General features: G+C 41.6%; 1 protein-coding gene and 1 non-coding gene across 2 annotated transcripts in view; both read left to right on the forward strand.

Moving 5' to 3' along the window:
• Positions 1-24,747, forward strand: part of LOC136872598 (E3 ubiquitin-protein ligase TRIM45) — a 362,766-nt gene that overhangs the window by 289,037 nt on the left and 48,982 nt on the right. The window lies entirely within an intron of this gene.
• TRNAP-AGG (transfer RNA proline (anticodon AGG)) lies at positions 22,099-22,170 on the forward strand. The gene has a single exon. It is a non-coding gene; the product is annotated as a tRNA-Pro (tRNA).

Below are 24,747 nucleotides of genomic sequence, written 5' to 3' on the forward strand. Positions count from 1 at the left end.
TAGAGATAAAGTTGGAATTCGAGAGGACAATTTAGGGCAAATACTCGCTTATATGAAGAGGAATTAGGGACTGGAATAATTTACCAAGGGAGATGTTTGATAGTCCGCCTCTGTGGTGTAGTGGTTAGCGTGATTAGCTGCCTCCCCCGGAGGTCCGGGTTCGATTCCCGGCTCTGCCACGAAATTTGAAAAGTGGTACGAGGACTGGAACGGGGTCCGCTCAGCCTCGGGATGTCAACTGAGTAGAAGTGGATTAGATTCCCACCTCGGCCATCCTGGAAGTGGTTTTCCGTAGTTTCCCACTTCTCCTCCAGGCAAATGCCGGGATGGTACCTAACTTAAGACCACGGCCGCTTCCTTCCCTCTTCCATGCCTGTCCCATCCAATCTTCCCATCCCTCCACAAAGCCCCAGTTCAGCATAGCAGGTGAGGCCGCCCGGGCGAGGTACTGGTCATTCTCCCCAGTTGTATCTCCCGACCCAAAGTCTGAAGCTCCAGGACACTGCCCTTGAGGCGGTAGAGGTGGGATCCCTCGCCGAGTCCGAGGGAAAACCTACCCTGGAGGGTAAACATATTAAGAAGAAGAAGAGATGATAAATTTCCAGCTTCTTTGAAATAAATTAGGAAAATACTAGATAAACAACTGATAGGGAATCTGCTATCTGGACAACAACCCTAAATGCAGATCAATCGCGATTGATTGATTGATTGATTGATTGATTGATTGATTGATTGATTGATTGATTGATTGATTGATTGATTGATTGATTGATTGATTGATTGATTGATTGATTGATTGATTGATTGATTGATTGATTGATTGATTGATTGATTGATTGATTGATTGATTGATTGATTGATCATATAAGGACATTGCTGCAAGCGTACTCTAAAGCGTGCTCTGCTGAGCTTGTTTTAAGAGGTCGCACGTCCTCGTCTGAATGGCCTCTTGAGAATTCATTGCTCCTGCTGTATGCTCAACCACTCAATGTTATCAGAACAGCATTGTGATTGCCTTATGTAACTTTTATAAGACGAGGCTACTGGTCGCTATCAAACTATAGATATGACAAGGCTGAACAAACAAAAATTAGTACACAGAATACAGTTTTTTTTTCTTCTGTTTTTAGATGCATACTAGAGTGGGAATTTAAAATTTTAATGTTGAAAACCTTCCTTAGCAGACGAAGTAGGGCCCTCATACTACGAAAAACGTAAAATAAGCAATTTCCTCAATTGTGCCGAAAGTTGAAGGTCTAAAGGGCCCGGAAAGGTTTTGAATTGTGAGTCTTGGATAACTCTATCAAAGTAAAACAACAAAACTCGAAAATCACTTCCGGCCTAAAAAAAAAACTTAAAATCTTTTCCTTATTCGTTTTCTTTTTTATTCAAATCCTAGCCAAATTAACTTATTTACATAATTCTTTCTGTAATGTGTTCCTTGATTCAATACCCTCGATAGTTTTTTTTTTTAATCTCCACACCGAATGTAGTTATAAGGGCTTAAGTGAAACTCTACCTGACTCACATTAGCGCTCGTGGTGGTAGGAAAAGACAAACTGCTAATCTAATCGACCGGATAACGATGATTAAGAAAAGGATTGTAACTTTCAGGATTTTTTCTTTACTTTACGTCGCACCGACACATGTAGGTCTTATGGAGACGATGGGACAGGGAAGGCCTAGGAGTGGGAATGAAGCGGCCGTGGCCTTAATTAAGGTACAGTCCCAGCATTTGCCTGGTGTGAAAATGGGAAACCACGGAAAACCTTTTTAGGAATAAATAAACAAAATATTCCCATAAAGCAAAGCAAAGTCATCTCCGCACCGGCCATGAGGACCCTTGGAAGGGTGGAAGGTAAAGGCTTCCACCATTCGTAACCTCGGCATTTGATGGGGTAGAGAGGTTAGCTCTACGCCCGGCCACCTTTGCCCCCAGAAATTAACCTGGTACTGATTTTTGGTGAAGGCTGGGTGAACCTCAGGGTGGAAATCTCGTTTCTTAAATTTTACGACTTCCTGACGGGGATTCGAAACCCACGTCCTTCCGGGTGAACCGAGCATGCCTTTACCGCCTCGGCCGAGCAGCCCCTCAGTTTATTCTCATACTTCATTATATTTTGTTTTCCTAAATTCCGTAGTTCATATCCCTAGGATGGTTTCAACATTGAGTTGCTTGCCTCAATGGCTAGAACTGTGTTGTTGTTGTTTTCTTGTTAACGTTGTAGACGGCCGCTAGTTATGTACGGTACGTGAAATATCTCTCACGTATTGTAATTAGAAATTATAGACAAGTTGAAATGTTTATGTTGTTTTATTCATTTCTTTAAATAGTTATTTGCAGAATTGTAAGCAATTATCAAACTTTTATAGAATAATGGTGAATGATGAGCGAAATAAGAGTAAGAGAAGTGTTATACTTCGTAATGATATTTCGCTTGAGTCGCACCACCTCTCCCAACCCTAATTTGAAAGATCACGCCAAAAATGTATAACGCAGCAAACGCCACTCCCCACCTCTCCGCAATTTACCCTTCCTTCCTTCCTTCCTTCCTTCCTTCCTTCCTTCCTTCCTTCCTTCCTTCCTTCCTTCCTTCCTTCTCCCTTCTCGCTACTCATTAGATTGCAGAAAAATCCGACTCACGATAACTTATGTTAATAATAATAAGAAGAAGAAGAAGAAGAAGAAGAAGAAGAAGAATGCAGTCATATTAAGTGGCCATTAGCTCTCCGAACAAAAAAAATAGTCACCCCAAGAGAAATCATTACAAGCATCATTTAATACCCTGTAACTCCGCCTCTGAACTTGATAACCGCCTGGATTCTGTTACGAAGTGAGTCCACAAGGTTGTGCAGGTACATCGCATCCAGGTTAAGCCACTCGCTGAGGATTTGATCGCAAGATTCCGCCAAATTGTGGGGATGCTGATGCCGGCGTTTTACCCGCTGTTCCAACATGTCCCACAGATTTTTAGTGGGTTCAAGTCAGGTGATTTTGCAGGCCAATGGAGATGGTATAGGGTGGGGGAGTATTCATAAAACCAGTCTCATATACGTCCAGCCCGATGAACTTTGCTGTTGTCTCCTTGAAAATCGGGGTATCAATAGCATACTCATCATGCAGATGATAACTGTTGTTTAAATAAACATGCTGGTTCACCTCAGTGAGTGAGCCCAATCCATGATACGAAAAACACCCCCAAAACATCACAAACCCACCTCCGGCTTGAACCTGATCATGCACATATGCAGGATGAAATGCTTCATTTGACCTTCGGTGCACTCGGCGACGTGCGTCATTGGAATACGACAAAAATGTGATTCGTCAGACCACATTATGTTCCGCCAATCAGCTACTGCCCACGTTCGATGATTTCTAGCCCGTTGAAGACGCGCAGCTGTATGTGCCTGTTGCGATGTGACCGACTCCAAATGTTCACTGCATGCAGTTCTCTCGCTAACAGGTTGGGATGAACCTTCAATCACTGAATGCAGTAATTCCTGTTGGATTCACAACCGATTTTCATTCACAAGCCGTGAAACGCGTCTCCGGTCCCTCTCAGTCAGTATCTCTTTCCGACCACAATTCTGACGTCGTGTTTTGTGGCCACGTGTGGTACACCACTGTTTGTAGACACGTTGAACAGTCCGCTGTGTAACGTCAACGAATCCAGCAACTTCACGCACCGTATGACCATGGGCACGGCCATTCTGTCACAACCTCACCTCTACCCGTGTTGACGTACACTGTCCACTTGAAACATCAATGTCTCACTGATCGCTACTGCTTTACGTTCACATAGAGGCAGTGCCCGTGCGGTTGAGCACGGGACTCGTTCGCTGCGCCATCTGTGCGGGTTTAATTACCGATCCGTCCGTGCGTGCACACTAGGGTGACTCATTTCTTGTCCGGCGAGCTTATGAAGAATTACAAAGAGCGGTGAGAGATACAGTAGAAGAGATTGCCTGCAAGCCTTTATCATTCGATGACGATTCTTTTAAAATTGGCTTCGAGTTTGGTTTCTTCATTAGACTACCCGGGGGATCGTTCTCTCATTTCTCATTGATGAAGCTTCTCTTTTCTTTATGGCCCTATAGTACTCTATTACACTATGGCAAATCAACACTTGACTTATTAATTACACAGCCACTTTAACAAGCCAGAGAGAAGACCTATAGATGAGAACTGCATCATCAGCTCTTGCAGCTTCAATCCAAGGATCGACGGTTGAACGTGACCGAGATTTTCAACGGACTTATTTTACCCCAATATCATGTTCAAGGAATGACTATGACGTTTTCCATATTTTCTTGGAGTTTCCATTGTTTTTCTTGCCTCACTGCGTTGTTCTTCCTCCCCCGCGTGGGTGGGGGCGATATAATACCTATACCTTGCCTGTCGCAAGAGGTGACTGAAGGGGTAACCCGCAAGAGCTCCCGACTTGGGAGCGATCATTGGAGACCGCGGGAGCTCTGAGTCTGCTATCGCTTCCACTTACGTGTGCCAGGTTCCTCGCTTTCATTTTTACCTGACCTCTCTTGGTCAACTCTTGTTCTCTTCCGATCCCGACGGAGGTTTCTGAGGCTTAGGAAGTCTTTCATTTCCCCAATCTTCGTGGTCCTTTTCCTTCTTTCGCCGATGCTTTTATTTTTCGAAGGGCCAAACTTCTTCCATTCTTTTCCTCTGGCTGGTGTTAAGAGAGTGAATGCTAGTCCGGTTTTGCTTCATCTTAAAACAACTATCACCTGGCGAGTTGGCCGTGCGGTTAGGAGCGCGCGGCTGTGAGCTTGCACCCGGGAGATAGTGGATTCGCATCCCACTGACGGCAGCCCTGAAGATGGTTTTCCATGGTTTCCCATTTTCACACCAGGCAAATGCTGGGGCTGTACCTTAAATAAGTTCCACAGCCGCTTCCTTCTAACTCTTAGGCCTTTCCTATCCCATCGTCGCCATAAGACCTATCTGTGTCGGTGTGACGTAAAGCCACTAGCAAAAAAATCTTATCACCACCACCACTATCACTTACGAGAGTTATGGCTGATGTAACTCTTAAGTTACTGTCTAATATCTTCATTACCATATGGCCATGTCCAGCTCCATGGCTAAATGGTTAGCATGCTGGCCTTTGGTCACAGGGGTCCCGGGTTCGATTCCCGGCAGGGTCGGGATTTTAAACCATAATTGGTTAATTTCGCTGGCACGGTGGCTGGATGTATGTGTCGTCTTCATCATCATTTCATCCTCATCACGACGCGTAGGTCGCCTATGGGAGTCAAATCAAAAGACCTGCACCTGGCGAGCCGGACTTGTCCTCGGATACTCCCGGCACTAAAAGCCACACGCCATTTCGTACCATATGACCATGAACGTTAGGCGTCAAGTCACTACGGTTTAATCTAATCTAACACTGTGGTTAGCCGGTTCGAGTCCTGTTGGTGGAAAAAATTAGCATCGGAATGTTGGTCGGCAGGGTAAGAGAGGTGGCGGTAAACAATTATTTCTAATCACTAGATTGGGTGCCAAAAGCATGCATTCAATTACAAACCTCTCCGAAGGATTCATATGGAATGAGGGCATATGGCGCTGTTGATGGTGATTCGTCTGTCGGATGAAGACTTAAAGGCTTGAGAAGGCCCTTTGGTGTCTTCTGAAAGGAGTAGGCCATGTGTCGACACAGGGTTTCGCCCTCTCCCTATTTCATTACCATCATCAACCTTTTACACGCAGACGTGCTGGTCGCCCATGGACGCCAACTAGAAAGACCTTCACTAGGCCTCTTGGGAGGCCACACAACATCAGTCATTCAGTTACTACACAGTAATACCTTGTACCTATTAAATGCAATCTCTATCCACTTGTGATAAGAAATTCTGACTATTTTTTACAGATAACTCAAGTTGGCAGACAGATAAGAGATGCAGGCCTTAATTGTCAAGGGCATAAGCCAAACGTCATTAACAGGCGATAGGAAGGTAGGATTCTATTCATTGTCTTAAACTAGCGTCAACGATCATGTGGCTTGCACGCGAGAGTTTGAAGGAAATGCATCCGTCACCAAGTCACTGGGTCAATAAAGTTAAGAAGGTATAGACTGGTTGTGCTCGTGCTTTACAGGGTTCTTCAGCCCGAAGGCTAGCTGGATCCTCAAGTAACACCACCAAAGGCTAATTCATTATTAGAGGGCGGATTTTGGCATATTTTCATGTTTTGTTTCTTTCAAAATATAGTATGTTCATAAGAAATAAAGGCGATTCATAACATTTGAAATCGCATGGCTAAGTTTTATAGTGCATATAAATGCATATATATGGAATACGCGCATATTCTTGACATATGTGCATATAAATGCATAATTGCAGTTTTGTTATTATTTTGTATAAAACAACATATAATATTGTATATTGATATTCAATTCGGCACAACAATGCAAAGAAATGAATATGTAAAAATTCCGTTCGCCGCCGGAAGCGTGCATTGTTGTTGACAGTCCACAGTATAAGAGTTTGACGGTAGCATTTTGGTTTTCGGTTCGGATGTTGAAATTATAGAAAATAGTGTTTTACGACACCTGAAGTAGCAGAGAAGAGATATCCTTCCTCGATACTTGGCAGGAACCAACTTACCCGCTCCAAAATGTATTCTTACTTGCATAGAATTAAAACAGAAACAAACTGAAACTAAATAATGCCACCATTTTTTAGTTCCCATGGTCTTGTCATTAGCAGGACCTAATCCGTTCGGACTAATTGTCTTGTCCAGAACAATATTTTGTAGCTCAAACCTATCTTTACCATTCCTCTTTCGTATTACTCAGTATCTGTGAATAATGCGCCAACGTTGGCCAGCATTGCTGCTATGTTGGATCAAATACAGTAGAGACAATACGCGACACTCAGAGAGATATCGAGGGACAGCTATTAGATCTCTCTCTAGCGGGTAGACCTGAGAACTCCACCCTGACCATTCGGCCAAGGAGCCAGACAAACTCCCCGTGTGTCTGTACATTGATTATTTAGGAAAAATGTTCTTAGATATCCATTTCAGGTGTAATGATGACATCTAGAGATTTTTTAGCTTTGGTGCATGTTTGATTGATTGATTGATTGATTTGATTGATTGATTGATTGATTGATTGATTGATTGATTAATTGATTGATTGATTGATTGATTGATTGATTGATTGATTGATTGATTGATTGATTGATTGATTGATTGATTGATTGATTGATTGATTGATTGATTGATTGATTGATTGATTGATTGATTGATTGATTGATTGATTGATTATAACTGAGAAACTACCGAACATATTTCACCCAAACTTCATATTTAGAATCTACCTATCCAAAGGTAGGTTTTAGGATCTAAATCATTTCAAAATCCCTGAATGAACTGAGGGTTTGTTAGAAGACTGAAACGGTTATTTTACTCTTCCACAAAATATTCATGACCAAGCCTAATGAAAATCTACCAACCTTAACGGAAATCTATTTCTAAAAATTTATTCACATGTACGGTTTTTCATCCGCCTCTGTGGTGTAGTGGTCAGTGTGATTGGCTGCCACCCCCGAGGCCCGGGTTCGATTCCCGGCTCAGACACGAAATTTTAAAAGTGGTACGAGGGCTGGAACGGGGTCCACTCAGCCTCGGGAGGTCAACTAAGTAGAGGTGGGTTCGATTCTCACCTCATCCATCCTAGAAGTGGCTTTCCGTGGTTTCCCACTTCTCCTCCAGGCAAATGCAGGGATGGTACCTAACCTAAGGCCATGGCCGTTTCCTTCCCTCTTCCTTATCCATCCCTTCCAATCTTACCATCCCCCCGCAAGGCCCCTGTTCTGCATAGCAAGTGAGGCCGCCCGGGCGAGGTACTGGTCATCCTCCCCAGTTGTATCCCCGACCCAGAGTCTGAAGCTCCAGGACACTGTCCTTGAGGCGGTAGAGGTGGGATCCCTCGCTGAGTCTGAGGGAGAAACTGACCCTGGAGGGTAAACAGGTAAAGAAGAAGAAGAAGTAGTACAATTTTTCGATAGTGTAAGGGAGATATTATGAACGGAATACTTGACAGTCCAAGTCCTAGCGGACATAGCCCAAAAAGGGTACACGTAGAGGTGCTTTCTTATAAGAGGAAAAATACTGCACATATACTAACCAAACTTTTTTAATGCTATTTGTTCGGGGCGTCGACCCATGTGGATCTTTTGCGTCCATATAATTTAAAAATCTCTTAATGGGCTGGGGTTTTATAGGAAGATCGAAATTGTGATTTTACTCTCGCACAAAATAATGGAAACAAAACTGTTTCTCATGTACACTCTCCCGATAAGAGGATTAATAAGGGTGATATTATTAACGGAATGGTTTAGAGTCTAAGTCCTGGTGGGCATAGGCCAAAAACGGGAGATCGTTGAGCTGTTTTCTTATAACTGAAAAACTACCGCACATATTTTAACCAAACTTCATATGTAGAATCCACCTATCCAAAATAAGGTTTAAGGGTACATACGATTTCAAAATCCCTGAATGGACTGGGGGTAATAAGAAGACCAAAACTGTGATTTTACTTTCCCACAAAATATCTATGGTAAACAATGGAAATCTACCAAACATAATGGAAATCTATTTATAAAACTTGTTTTCTCACGTACGCTTTTTTCACCAGGAGGATTAATACGGGAGATATTATTAACGGAATGGTTTAGACTTTAGTGTGTAAGTCCTAGCAGACAAAGTCCTAGCTCAAAAGCGGATGTGCATAGTGCTGATTTCTTTTAACTGGAAAACTACTCAACATATTTCAATCAAACTGCATATTTAGAATCCAGGCTTCACCATCCACATTACCTTAAATGGATAGGCTTCTGAAATTGATAATAGGTGAATTGTGCCATACGCCCGTATTATACGGAGGCTTTCAAACCCATATCAATGTTGAGTATTGCGGTGGTGTGAGATCTATTAAGTATATCTACGAATACGTAGATAAAGGCAATGATCATGCTTTCCTATGCTTTTGAAAATGATCATGGTGAAGTTCTGAAATTCCAGAACGGCGGGTATATCAGCACACCAGAAGCTGTTGAAGGATTCTTGCATTCCCAATCCATAAAAGATATCCGTCGGTAATCATTTGGATGTTGCCGAAAACGCGAGGGATGTTGTTCTGAATACAACGAACACCACTTTAATGACATTTTTCATACTTAACCAAAATTATTATTTTGCCAGAGGATTATTGTATGAAGAAGTTCTGACCTTGTACTCCTTGAAAAGACCGGCGAGCAGCTTTCACAAAAGGAAACGAGGAAAGGAAATATAAGGCTTCCAAGGATTGACAAGAAACATGTTATTGAAAGAGTGTATGCAGTGCACCCGTAGGACGCAGAATACTTCTATTTGCGTTTGCTATTGCTCACTGGGAAAGGCCTTACTTCTTTCACTGACCTCAGGATTGTAAATAGGACCCTTCATCCCATCTTCCAAAGTGCCAGTAAAGCTCTGGGTCTCCTGGACCTGGAATATGACTCTCACTGGAACTCCACCGTCAAGAAAACATCTGTTTCTTGCACTCCATTAAAGCTATGGCAGCTTTTTTAAGTTATTTTAGTGTACCATTCTGCAGCTGAGCAGTTACATCTGTGGGACAAGTACACTAGTGACCAAAAGTTAAGCATAATCACTAAACGAAGCCATTGCTGAACAAACGGAAGCTGACTCACACACCGTATGTCACACAACTAGTCCAAAAAGCAGTGTCAGAAAGGTTCGGATAGCTAAGGCACACCTTTGACAACAACTAACAAAACTTGACAATGTCTTCCACATCAAAATATGCTGTTAATAGGGTGTATGGTTACTCCTAATGGCCACACAATCTTCGCAGCGATGTGGCATGCTCTCTATCAGATGGTCCAAGAGCTCTTGTGGCAGTCGATCCCATTCCTCCGAATGGGCAATGCCATGGTCTTGGAGGGCCCTTGGTGGAGGCTGACGGGATGCAATTTGCCTCCCCAATGCATCCCAGATGTGTTCTATAGGATTCAGATCCGCAGACCTCGCTGGCCAGTCCATGTGATGAATGTCTTCCCCAGCCAGAAATTCATCCACCAGAGCAGCGCGGTGTGGTCGGGCATTATCGTCAATTAAGAGGAAGTCTGGACCAACCGCACCTCTGAAGAGTTGAACATGTGGTCTCAGTACCTCACCCCTGTATCTCCGAGCATTAACAATGTTCCTCGGACCACCCATGAAGATGTGCAGGTCCGTCACCACCATACTTGTCCCGTTCCACGAAGTTCCTGTGGTTGTATCAGCTACCCGTTTCTCTCCAGATTATTGTGCGACGGGAATCGTTCTGCAAACTGAAGGGGGATTCATCTGTGAAGAACACATGCCTCCATTCATTCATGGTCCAGTTTCGATGTTGATGGCTCCACAATAAACGGGCCCGTCTCTGTGCTGGAGTGAGCGGGACGCACACCGCTGGACGTCGGACAAACAGCCCTGCTGTTCTGAGCCTCCGGTACATAGTTTTCCGGGAAACGGCAACCCCTGAGACGGCTGCAAGCTCCGCCGACAATTGTCTTGCAGGTGCACTCCGATTTCGTCGGGTGGTTAAGGCCAGATATCGGTCCTGCTGTGAGGTGGTTACCCTTGGTCGACCTGGTACTGGCCTACGACTTGTATCTCTTGTGTCTCGAAATCGTCTCCAAAGCCTGGAAATGACACTTTGTGGCACATTCGAGGATACGGCGACTTTGGTCTGTGTCTGGCCTGCTTCCAGGCGGCCCAGTATTCTACCCTGCAAAACGGGGTCCAAATGGCGTCGTTGTGACATTATGTTGTCACGTTCACCACGAGACTACACTCCGCACACTATAACAGGGCAAACACGACTGAGGGATTATGGGGCGCAGGCACTGGCTGTGTTTACCTTTTGGTTACGCCGCTAGTCAAAATAGAGAACATTCCTTTCCTATACAGAGCGAACACGTAAGGTTGGTAGGTGCATATGTCGTGCAATTTGTGGTCTATTTCCTGTTGCCCTGCTTATTCGTAACTTATGCTTAACTTTTGGACGCTAGTGTACAAGGAAAGCATGAGCGAGGACTTTCGAAGACAACCACCACCTGCCACGACACTATGTGACTGCAAGACCTAAATGTAGAAAATGAATATCTTCGATCATTGGAAAGCATGTCCGGCTCCATGGCTAAATGGTTAGCGTGCTGGCCTTTGGTCACAGGGGTCCCGGGTTCGATTCCCGGCAGGAAATTAACCATAATTGGTTAATTTCGCTGGAACGGGGGTGGGTGTATGTGTCGTCTTCATCATCATTTCATCCACATCACGTCGCGCAGGTTGCCTACGTGCGTCAAATCAAAAGACCTGCATCTGCGCGAGCTGAAGTTGTCTTCGGACACTTCCGGCACTAAAAGCCATGCGCCATTTCATTGGAAGGCATTTCTTTATCGATAGAAGGCCAGAAAGTGATTAATTACAGACTTCCTGCCACTGATAATGTGAAACACTTCAATTTAGAATATATCAGGAAAACAAACTACTGCAGGAATAAAATGGCGAACACCGTTCTCCATAATGAACCATAAATGACCGATGAGCAGTGCTCAATTTACCGAGAGGTATTAGGCCCATATTGTGACGGAGCAAACAGTGGTCAAATGTTTTTCATTGATGCCCCTGGCGGTACGGTAAGACGTTGCTAATTAATTTGTTACTTGCTAAACTCTGAGGAGTTGGCAAGATTACTGTCGCAGTTGCATCTTCCGGAATCGATGCAACTTTTTTAACGGGAAGTAAGAAAGCATATTCTATGTTTAAAGTGCTCATTGATCTCGACAACACTGAGGCACCAATGCGCAATACATCGAAAACCAGTATTACAACGAAGAAGCTGTGGGATTATATACTGATTATATGGGATAGTGCAAATGGGATGGCACACACAAAAAAAAATATAGAGGCAGCTGACCGGATGCTCCAAAATATTCGCAATTGCAACTTATGGAGCTAGACCATATGAAGTTAATGTCTCTCGGAAAAAATCACTTCTATGGCCATTCGTTGACAAACGCTCTCCCAGTCGAAATATGAGAGTTGATCTTGGAAGCAATTCCGACAGCACACGATTTTCCGAGATACTGCTATCTACTGACAATGGAATGATGGGAAGTAGTAACAGAATACTGGATTAAATTTGTACATCACCTCAGAGTATCAATGTCGTCAACGCCAATTTATATCCCAGTAGTCATGAAATGAACCTGAAATCGACTGAAGGCTCTGTGAGTGAACAATACTACTGTAACTCCGACCAACAACGAAGCCAGAGCTATCAATTGGTTCATCACGAATAAACTTCAAGCACAGGAGATGGTGTGTACGTCGGTGAAACGAGTCTCAACCAAGATGACGCGGTAAACTATCCTCTCGAATTTCTGTTCTGTCACAGTCCTTGAACTGCCGGCGAATATTATAATTCTGAAAATAGGAACACCCATCATGCTTCTCAAGAACCTGTCCCCTCCGAAACTCTGCAAAGGAACTGGGCTACAACTAACGGCGCTACACAGGCATGTGATCGAGGCAGTTATACTCACTGGCTGTGGCAAAAGAATCTGTGTTCATATCATGAATTATGCTGATTCCTACGAAATATCCATTTCATTTCAAGCGTTTGCATTTTCCCGTCAGTCCGTTCTTCGCGATGCCTTTCAACCAGTCACAGGGTCAGACTTCAAAAGTTGCAGGTCAAGCTGCTTCTCACACGGCCAAATGTACGTCGCATGCTCCCGAGTTAGCAGCAGTAAATCACCCTTCGTTTGTGTTCACAGTAACAGAACGACGGATGTGGTGTACAAAGAAGCATTGATATTAAATGACTGGCTCCAAATATCTCAAGTACAGAATTGGTTTCACATGTAAGGCCCGGGCGAGTTGGCCGTACGGTTAGGGGCGCACAGCTGTGAGCTTGCATCCGGGAGATAGTGGGTTCGAACCCCACTGTCGGCAGTCCTGGAGATGGTCTCCGTGGTTTCCTGTTTTCACACCAGGCACATGCTGCAGCTGTACCTTAAATAAGGCCACGGCCTCTTCCGTCCCATTTTCCTGTTCCATCGTCTCCATAAGACCTATCTGTGTGGGTGCGACATAAAACAAATTGAAAAAAATCCGCATGTAGGTACCTGAAATTATGTCAGCAACAAAAATGTTACGTATCCTTTGTGTCTATCAACCTCTCATGTGGCATTATTTCGGGCAACGAAATGCAAAGAATAATGAATGCAACCGTGTTGTCTTTACCCTGTACACTATGCGATACAAAACCTCGCAGTAAATGCTGCGGTAGAGACAAAAGAGGACATCTGTCTACGCTCCAGGGTTGGTTTTTCCCTCGGACTCAGCGAGTGAGACTTGGGTCTGGGGATACAACTGGGAAGGAGGACCAAGACCTCACCCAGGCGGCTTCACCTGCTATGCTGACCAGGGGCCTCTTGGGGGAGAAGGGATAGGAAGGGTAAGACAAGGACGAGGAAAGGGAGCGGCGGTGGCCTTATATTAGGCATTTGCATGGAGAAGAAGTGGGAAACCACGGAAAACCACTTCGAGGATGGCTAAGGAGGGATTCGAACACCCCCTCTACTTAGTTGACTCCCGAGGCTGAGTGACCCCCGTTCCAGCCCTCGAACCACTTTCCAAATTTCGTGGCACAGCCGGAAATAGAATCTGGGCCGCACTAAACACACTAACCACTACACCACAGAGGCGTACATTATTATTAATATTATTATTATTATTATTATTATTATTATTATTATTATTATTATTATTATTATTATTATTATTATACCGGCTGGTACACCTCTACGGCGCACATTTGAATTTTCCGCCTTAAAGTACTCCTCTACTGGAGAAACACTGAACTTAAAACTGGTCCTACTGAAATTTTTCCTCTGAAGATGTCACTGTGTGAATTTCGACCTGTTTTTGTGTACTATTTATCAAGAAATATGGACATTCTCTCATAGGTGTCTCGACTAAAAAACTATGATCATGCACCCTGGTGCGAAGTGAAGGAAATTTATTTGAAGAAATTTTGTACTCATAAGTTTTTTCTTTACTAAATTTTGTTCATTCATTCTTGGGTTGGCAATATTTATCTTTTCCTTCCGCCAGTTTCGAAGTTAACCAATCAATAATTTCTTTAATTAATGTTCAGCCAATCCCGTATTTCTTCTTCGATTTTGTGTGTACCTTTTGATGCTAACCAATAAAACTCCGTGGGTGTGTCTTCATCGTTCATGAAAGGTCTCGAATCTTCCCCGAGGGTATAAAAACTGCTGATTTTCTTGCCTCTCGGCCACTTCATCAACATCTAACTTAGTGTACAGACGTCTAGCAGGAGGCGGGAAGCGCCTCTTTCTTCTTCTTCTTCTTTTTTTTTTTTTTTTTTTTTTTTTTTGCTAATTGCTTTACGTCGTACAGACACAGATAGGTCTTTGGCGACGATGTGATTGGAAAGTCCTAAGAATGGGAAGGAAGCGGCCGTGGCCTTAATTAAGGTACAGCCCCAGCATTTGCCTGGTGTGAAAATGGGAAACCACGGAAAACCATCTTCAGGGCTGCCGACAGTGGGGGTCGAACCCCTCTTTCTTCAGGCAGCAGTTCTTCAGTAAGGTAATGGCCGCTTAACATCTTTATTTCTTGCTAGCTCAGCAGTTTAACCCGCGGGGAAGGTCCGAAACCTTTACCATGTAACCTAACTCTATAAACATGTAAATTTCTTCCAGTTTATGTAAAGACATATATCTTTAACTGTAAATCGGGGATAGAGAGTGATTTACCCTCTCCCCTTCATTATGATTTGAGGGGACTACGTTTTCGTAACCGATTTTCTACTCCTCCTTCATGTGTTAAATTTATTCAGCATACGAGTCACCTCCATAGTTTGGGAATAGCCCCTGTTTCGTCGGCCTAGTGCCTCTTAGGTTTGAAGAAGTTTCATGTAGGAGTGCAAATTCACGCCTCCATTCATCTTTGCATTGTGGGCCATTTAATTAACCTATTCTTTTTCTACTAAGGCCCAGTAGGTTGGGTACAAGATATACCCGTTTCATTTTGTGTATGTTGTGCCTTGATGGCAATTTAGTGTAAAGCCTGGTATTGCCTTTAATAGCCTTGTAAAACTGAGAGCGGGTCAGGTCTTTTTAAGTATTTGGATATGTGACGCTAGGAGACTTCACATTGCTCGGTGGGAGCAAGTGCTCCATGTTATTACGGGTTTTCTGCCCTTTGGTAAATATGTGTTTGTGAGCTGAGAGCTCAGAAATTGTAAAACTTGGGGCTTGAAGTCCATATTGTTAAATAGTCTCTAAATCTTGGCTTTTCCTGGTCTTGTACCTGATTGTCGGTTATTTGTTGACTTGTTGTTATTTGTTAAATTTTGAAATTCTATGTGAAAATTGTTAAGTTTTGCTATTTTCGAAAATAAAACCTTTAATGAAATTTTAATACATATCTCGGCTTTGTAGTTGGACCCATTCACCCCGGCACCTCCTTTCACCTCTGCTGTTCCACAGATGACTCGGAACAATTATTATTATTATTATTATTATTATTATTATTATTATTATTATTATTATTATTATTATTATTATTATTATTATTATTATTTAAAATTTTACTTTACGACGCACAGACACAGATAGGTCTTATGGCGACGATGGGATAGGAAAGGCCTAGAATTGAGAAGGAAGCGGCCTTAATTAAGGTACAGCCGATACCGATAGCGGGGTTCGAACCCACTATCTCTCGGATGCAAGTTCACAGCTACGCGGCTCTAACCGCACGGCCAACTCGCCCAGTATTATTATTATTATTATTATTATTATTATTATTATTATTATTATTATTATTATTATTGTCCGTCTCTGTAGTGTAGTGGTTAGCGTGATTAGCCCCCCCCCCCGGAGGCCCGGGTTCGATTCCAAGCTCTGCCACGAAATTTGAAAAGTGGTACGAGGGCTGGAACAGGGTCTCTCAGCGTCGGCAGGTCACCTGAGTAGAGGTGGGTTCGATTCCCACCTCAGCCATTCTGGAAGTGGTTTTCCGTGATTTCCCACTTCTCCTCCAGGCAAATGCCGGGATGGAACCTAACTTAAGATCACGGCCCCTTCCTTCCCTCTCCATTCCAATCTTTCCATCCCCCAACAAGTCCTCTGTTCAGGATAGCAGGTGAGGCCACCTGGGCGAGGTACTGGTCCTCCCCCCATTTTTATCCCCCACCCCAAAGTCTCACGCCCCAAAACACTGCCCATGGGGCGGTAGAGGTGGGATCCCTCGCTGAGTCCGAGGGAAAAACTAACCCTGGAGGGTAAATTGATTAATAATCTATATATATAAAACAACTTGTCTTGACTGACTGATTCATCATCGCCGAGCCAAAACTACTGGGCATAAAGAAATGGAATTTTGGAGATACATTCATATTAAGATGTAGGTGCTCGCTAAGAGAAAATTTTTGGATATTCCGTCGCTAAGAGGGTGAAAAGGGGGATGAAATTTTAAAATGAGTGTATCTATATCTCAAAACTTTAAAAGTGTACGGGTGTAAAAATTGGTATTTAGAATCTTCTTTAAAAATAAGGAAACACGTATTTTTTTTGTTTTCAGAAAATCCTTATAGGAGGGGTGAAAATGGTGAAAAAGGGTGAAAAGGGGTGAAAAAGGGGTTGAATGCCTTTAATCAGGATACCGGTACTTATATCTCAGAAACTGAAGATATTACACACCTGAAAATTTGTACATTTTATCTCTTTTAAAAATAAAGAAACACGTATTTTTTGTTTTTGGAAAATCCAATTAATGGGAGGGTGAAAAGGGGGGTGAATTTTTAAAATGAGTGTATCTATATCTCAAAACTTTGAAAGTTTACAGATGTAAAAATTGGTATTTAGAATCTTCATTAAAAATAAAGAAACACATATTTTTTTTGTTTTCGGAAAATCCTAATAGGAGGGGTGAAAACGGGTGAAAAAGGGGTTGAATGCCTTTAATGAGGATACTTATATCAAATACAGTAGAGACAATACACGACACTTACGGATTTCGCCTTGCTAAAATGGGAGACAATTCGATGGTGGCGCTTCTAGTGACTTGACCTGAACAAATCGCGCTAAATTCAAATATCAATGGAAATGTATATACGGAAATGGATAACTAAATTACGTCTAGAAAGACAGTGGTATTGAGATATTAACTTCGAAGTTGCTAAAGCAATTCTGGATAAATGAATGAAGAATGATTTAAAAGGTTATTATTCAAAGACTGAAATTAGACATATAAACAAGGTGTGAAATGGACTGCTGTGAAATGGCTTGATCTTTCATTTATGCATTACTTTTTTAGCTTTAGCATACCTGCCTGAAATCTTACGGTTGGATTTGTCTTTTTTCCTCATTTAAAAACAATGTATCATCACATTAAGACATTTGTCAATAAAAATATCGGCACATTCCTTACACATATGATGCAATGAATTAACATTTAATAGCTGGACAATTTTCCTCTTAACATAAAGCCTACTAACAGAAAGAAAATCTATAAAATCCCGGCTTTAATCTGAGAAGAGGGATAAAATAAAGAAAAGTTTGAAAATGTTGTCGATAGTGATGCTTTGAGGAATATTTACGTACAATTAGAGTAAAAAGTAACATACCCTTGGCTGTATAGTCGAGGATTTTTAAAGTCGCTGGCCTGGAAATGATCTGAACAGATCTTATAATTCTTATACAAGCGTAACGTCAATTCTTTCTTGTACACTTTATCCAAATCGCTTCTGTGACATTTAAAACCCACAGATCACACCACCAACAACACATCGGTATTGAAGGTTAACTGCTGAACTATACAATAAAATATGCGTATTATATTTTAAGCCCGCTAAACATGGGTCGAGCAGGTCAGAAGATTATGAAGTACTATAAAAATCTCTGTCACTGGAAGAATATATATGCAAACACAATATTACTTACATGTTCTTGTCACGAGGGAACCTGAAGAACGAACGCGCATTTTTCTCTACTTCGTAGTCACTGCAGCCAAACACAGCACATACCTTTCCCCTCATGTTGAGAGGAGATATCAAGGAATGACACACGCTACTATTTAATTATGTCAACTCACTGAAAACGCATAAATAACACCAAAAACTTCACACAAAAATACACGTGCTCTTATGACAGAATCAGTACCGTTCAGGTCTATCCGCTAGAGTGAGCTCCAGTAGCTGCCCTCGATATCTCGCTCAGTGTCGTGTATTGTCTCTACTGTATTTGCTTATATCTCAGAAACTGAAGATATCACAGACCTTAAAATTTGTGTTTGGGATCTCCTTTAAAAATAAACACGTATTTTTTGTTTTTAGATAATCCAATTAATGGGGGGGAGGTGAAAAGGGGGTGAATTTTTAAAATAAGTGTATCCATATTTTAAAACTTTTAAAGTTTATAGATGTAAAAATTGGTATTTAGAATCTCCTTTAAAAATAAAGAAACGCGTATTTTTTTGTTTTCGGAAAATCCTAATAGGAAGAGTGAAAAGGGGTGAAAAATGGGTTGAATGCCTTTAATGAGGATACTTAAATCTCAGAACCTGAAGATATTACAGACCTGAAAATTGGTATTTGGGATCTACTTTAAAAATGAAGAAACAGGTATTTTTTCGTTTTAAAAAATCCAAATATGGGGGTGAAAAGGGGGGGTGAATTTTTAAAATGAGTGTATCTACATCTTAAAACTTGAAAATTTTACAGATGTAAAAACTGGCACTCAGAATCTCATTTTAAAATAAAGAAACATGTATTTTTTGTTTTCGGAAAATCCCAATAGGAGGGGTGATACAGGGGTTGAATGCCTTTAATGAGGATACTTAAATCTCAGAACCTGAAGATATTACAGACCTGAAAATTGGTATTTGGGATCTACTTTATAAATTAAGAAACAGGTATTTTTGCGTTTTTGAAAAATCCAAATATGGGGGTGAAAAGGCGGGTGAAATTTTAAAATGAGTGTATCTACATCTTAAAACTTGAAAAGTTTACAGATGTAAAAATTGGTATTTAGAATCTCGTTTAAAAATAAAGAAACATGTATTTTTTGTTTTCGGAAAATCCCAATAGGAGGGGTGATACAGGGGTTGAATGCCTTTAATGAAAATACTTAAATCTCAGAAACTGAAGATATTACAGACCTGAAAATTGGTATTTGGGATCTCCTTTAAAAATAAAGGAACACGTATTTCTTTTGTTTTCTGTAAATCCCAATAGGACGGGTGTAAAAGGGTGAATAATGGGTTGAATGCCTTAATGAGGATACATATATCTCATAAACTGAAGATATTACAGAACTGACATTTTGTATATGGGATCTCCTTTAAAAATAAAGAAACACGTATTTTTTTGTTTTTGGAAAATCCAATTAATGGCGGTTAAACTGGAGTGACAAATTGGGGTGAATTTTTTGAAAGACTATATCTACAGAATACCTGAGAAACGTAAAATGTTACAGACGTAAGAAGTGGTATTTGTAATCTCCTGTAAATGTAAAGAAACATAGGTGATTTGTTTTTGGAAACTCTACTTAAGGGGAACTAAAAAGGAGGCGAAATTTTAAAATGAGAATTTCTATGTTACAGCAGTGAAAAATTGTATTTTTTATCACTATTAAAAATCAAGAAACGTGTATTTTTAGTTTTCCGAAATACCACTTGGGTGGAAGGGAAGGGGTTAAAGTGACTGAAAATGGTGTTGAATTCTTTTAATTAGGCTACTGATATCTCAAAAATGAAGATGTTGCAGACGTGAAATTTGATATTTGGAATATACTGTAAAAGTAAAAGAAACACGTATTCTAGGAAAATCCAGTGAAGGGGTGGGGGAGGTGAAAGAATTGAAAAATTATTTGACTTAATTGTATGAGAATACTTACATCTAATAAAAACTAAAGTTGTTACAGACGTGAAAATTGGTATTTGGATCTTCTTTAAAAACAAAGAAAAACGCGCTTTTTTGGGATGGGAGGTGGGGGAAACATCTTCGGGGGCGGGTGTGAAAAGGAGTTGAATTCCTTTTATGAGGACACACAAATCAAAAACTGAAGACATTAGAGTCGTGATAATTGGTATTTAGAAGATCCTTTACTATTAAAGAAACAAGTATTTTGCCGGAAAATTCACTTAGGCGGGGGGAGGGAGAAGTGTGAAAGGAAGTGAAAAAAAGTGAATAATTTTAATGGGGATACCTATATCTCAAAACTGAAGGTAATAGACGTGATCATTGGTGTTTGGAATCTCCTTTATACATAAAGAAACATGCCTTCTTTTAATTATTTTTTTGGGGGGGGGGTAAATAAACTTAACGGCGGTGGGGTGTAAAAGGAGGTGAGACCAATTGATTTTACTGTTCATAAGGAGCATCCGTTGCTCAGGCGGCAGCGCGCCAGCCTCTCACAGCTGGGTTCCGTGGTTCAAATCCCGGTCACTCAATGTGACATTCGTGCTGGACAGAACGGAGGCGGGACAGGTTTTTCTCCGGATACTCCGGTTTCCCTGTCATCATTCATTCCAACAACACTGTGCAGTATCATTTAATTTCATTTGTCATTCATTATCCATTGCCTCAGAGGAGTGCGACAGGCTTCGGCAGCCGGCACAATTCCTATTGCCGGCTCTAGATGGGGGCTTTATTCATTCCATTCCTGACCATGTCGAATGACTGGAAACAAGCTGTAGATTTTCGATGTACTTATTCTGATCACAAACCGATCATTTTTAATCTTTCCTAGGTTCGTTTTCAAGAGCCATCTTTTTCTTTGGTGAACGTTCTTAGATTACAGTAGATTCTCCTGGCATATAAATAAAAATTTAAACACCTTTGAAATAAATAATAGGAATGAGATTGACCGTCCAATTGTTCACCTCTATAATAAGGTCAATAATGCACGGAAGTATGTCATTCGTATCGCCAGAAATCCCGCACACTTGCCTACGCGCGACAGTGGTGTTGGTCACATTGTCAACAATGACCATGGCAGCAGATGTAATTTACCGCCAAGTAGCGGTCTTACATCTTGCTATGGGGCTCAGAACATCTATAATAATAATAATAATAATAATAATAATAATAATAATAATAATAATAATAATAATAATAATAATAATAATAATAATGTTCTGGACCGTCGTCAAATGTGCGGACCGCGCTGGAAACGGGTCCTGGACGGGTAATGACTAAGAATGCAGTCCAGCCGCGGGTTCAATACCGCCAAGGCACCCAAGACGACACCACGCTGGATTTCCTGAAGGATTTGATCCATATTAAAAATGCTTATAGGAAAAGACGGCAAAGATTTTGGGACCCAACTGACCGGGTGGAATACCTGGACTTAGCCCGGGAAGTACGAAATCGATTGCTGGAATGAATGATTGAAAAATGGGAGGAAACTTGCCGTAATCTATTAGAAAACGAGTCAGATCGCGAATTTCGGCGGATTATATATAAAACAATAAGCATTCAATTATCAATTTCAATATAATATCGTAGTGAAGCACGGGTACCTTGTTAGTAATTAATAATTTGATTTGCTTTACGTTCCACTAACTACTTTTACGGTTTTCGGAGACGCCGAGGTGGCGGAATTTATTCCCGCAGGAGTTCTTTTACGTGCCAGTAAATCTACTGACACGAGGCTGATGTATTCAAATACAACCGGACTGAGCCAGGATCGAACCTGCCAAGTTGGGGCCAGAAGGCCAGCTCTCAACCGTCTGAGCCACTCAGCCCGGCGGTAAACTATTTAAGAAAGAAATAAAGATTTTTATTCTTAATATTATTATTATTATTATTCAGATATACACTAAATAGTCTGGCACCTGCTACCCAAAGATACTAATATTTTGCGTCAGACAGCAAGGACAGGTTGGACCTTGAAGTAGTGCTATCTGCTTACACGAGCTAAGAACAGGCTTATCACGTAGCAGCACGAGAGCACGAATGTTCTCTCTTGCATACGCGTAGAACGGATGGCTCGTTGGTCTAGGGGTATGATTCTCGCTTAGGGTGCGAGAGGTCCCGGGTTCAAATCCCGGACGAGCCCGATTTTTTAAAACACTTCCTATTGTGTGTTCGTTGGTTTGCTATGTGTGTGTGCATTTTTTTGTTTACAATTTGCTTTACGTCTCATCGATACAGATAGGTCTTACGGCGACGATGGGATAGGAAAGGGCTAGAAGTGGGGAGGAAGCGGGCGTGGCCTTAATTAAATTATAGCCCCAGAATTTGCCTGGTGTGAAAATGTGAAACTACGGAAAACCATCTTCAGGGCTGCCAACAGTAGGGTTCGAACCAAGGTGGAACAGACATAATCGAATGTCTGGGTTGTTGCTGCTGATAGATCAAGTGGAGGATATGATCTATAAAGACACCCGAGAACATCCGCGGAGGTTGCGTTCCTGTGAAAATTAGCGAATGTGCGTAAATCTCAGTTTTGATTTTACTTGCGTGGTTGCTAGCTTGCATTCAAACCCCATTGTCTGAAACCCTGAAGATGGTTTTCCGTGGTTTCCCATTTTCACACCAGGAAATAATGTTCCTCAATAAAGGTCATGATCGCTTGTTACCCAGGCTAGCTCTGTTCTATCGCATCGTCACCATTAAGGCTGTCTGTGAGTCCGTATGACGTAAAGCTAAGAGCAAACCGTTTGCTCTCGCGGTTGACTAATTTATTCGTAGAATGGAGGACCAGTGGCGAAGCGTGAGGTAAATAAGGGGGTAGACAGATATTTTTAAAGCTATTTCATCATATTATCAATATTATATTAATGACTCTGAAACTAAGGAAAATCCTATAACAAACGACTGTATATCCCTACGTGCAACTCCTTTTATTTTTGCGTCAGTTATTCATAGTGTTCTACGGAGCAAAATGCCGATTTAATTGAGAGATGACCTTCAGTACCTCTCATCCAGAAATAATCACCAAACAAGGTCGTTAACTAATCCCTTGAAACGTTTCCGTGCCTATTACACTACTTCAACTCAGAATAATATTTTTTCACGGTCATAACAGCCCGAGAATGATAATTTCATCGGGTAGGAGAAGGATGAGGAAGCTGAAAACCTTGCTCTCTCAGCAATTCTGCATGACATGAAAAACGAGAGAAGAATGTGTGGAAGACAGATAAATTGCATATGAACGATTTCATCTCTTTTATAGTTTTCGCAACATGAAGAAGAACCAATTTGAGTTGATGGGCATAACAATGTACGAAGATGGCATGAGGATAAGACTGTCTGACAATTGCCTGGACACCTTCTTATGACCAGACATTACTGTAGCTCCGTCATACATCTGACATACGAGTCGGGTATCATCAACGTTCCATTCTTTCAGAACTGTGATTATGACATCAGCTAAACCACTAGCAGACTTATCAGCAAACACGTCATAAAAGCCTAAAAACCGCTCTTCGACTTTACCATTAACACAATACCTCACAATAATACTGAATTGTGATTTAACGGAGACATCTGTAGTTTCGTCAGCTTGGACAGAAACGAATTCAGCTAATTCTATCTCTCTTCAAATACTTTCCTGAACGGCAACAGTAACAGCTTTAATCAAATCATTTTGTATGTCACTAGAAGTACCTTTGAAGACATTTTCTGATTCTAAATGGTCTTTAATGAAAGACTCTTCCGAAGCCAGTAAGTCAAGAGTAGCCAAGTAATTCCCTTTATTAAACGAGCATAAAGAAGAACATTGACTTTCTCGATGACCCCTGAACGGCAATTCCTGAATACTTAAGTGGCAAACAACGTCTACTAATCTGCTGACAATTTTCCTATTTTTTAAAAACAATTTCATTGTGTTTAATGGCCCGTAGTCTCTGCCCCTCTGTATCGGCATGATCGATACGGCACCGCCCCAACATGTGAAATTTCTCGGCGCACTTTATATGATTCTCAGATGCCGCGAGCTTTTTAGCTTTTTTCTCGAAATTGTTTATGGAGTTTACATCCATTCTGCGCCAAGAATCTTCCCCGTCAACGCCAAACACCAAGCAATAAAAACACAACAACTTTTGTTCACGACCTTTACCAGTTCCACGCAACCATTGATATTTATCATACCAGCTTTTCTGAAATTTTCGAACAAATTTTCCGTCCTGTTGTGATAATGTTAGGTCAGGCCGTTTCTGTAAAGTTTTTATCGTTATCTTTTGTTCTAAGGACAAGGGCCAACGGCCGTAGCCGTGTTCAAACACCGGATCCCGTGAGATGTCCGAAGTTAAGCAACATTGGGCGTGGTCAAGATTTGGATGGGTTGCCACGCGCTGTTGGTGGAGGTAAGGGAATGGAGGAGCGGAAAGGAACGGGCCACCCTAACGTACGTAAACTCCGGCTCAGGCACACTTCTGCGGAGGTTCGGACCCGCCTTCGGGCAGAATACACCCTTACCTTACCTTAAGGACAAGGAGGAAATACCATTGTTAAATAAGTACACAACTGAATCGAAGTCAGGACTGTTAAATTTAGAAGCCATGACAGGCCTATCATCAATAAACACAAACTGCCACACGAGAAAACAAGAATTGCACTTTATATTTTATCACCAGTAACTATTCACTATTCCTTTACTGTATAATGAAAAATTAACACTTAGGCCTATCAC

This window comes from Anabrus simplex, chromosome 4, assembly GCF_040414725.1.
Source record: "Anabrus simplex isolate iqAnaSimp1 chromosome 4, ASM4041472v1, whole genome shotgun sequence".
Taxonomy (NCBI): Eukaryota; Metazoa; Arthropoda; class Insecta; order Orthoptera; family Tettigoniidae; genus Anabrus; species Anabrus simplex.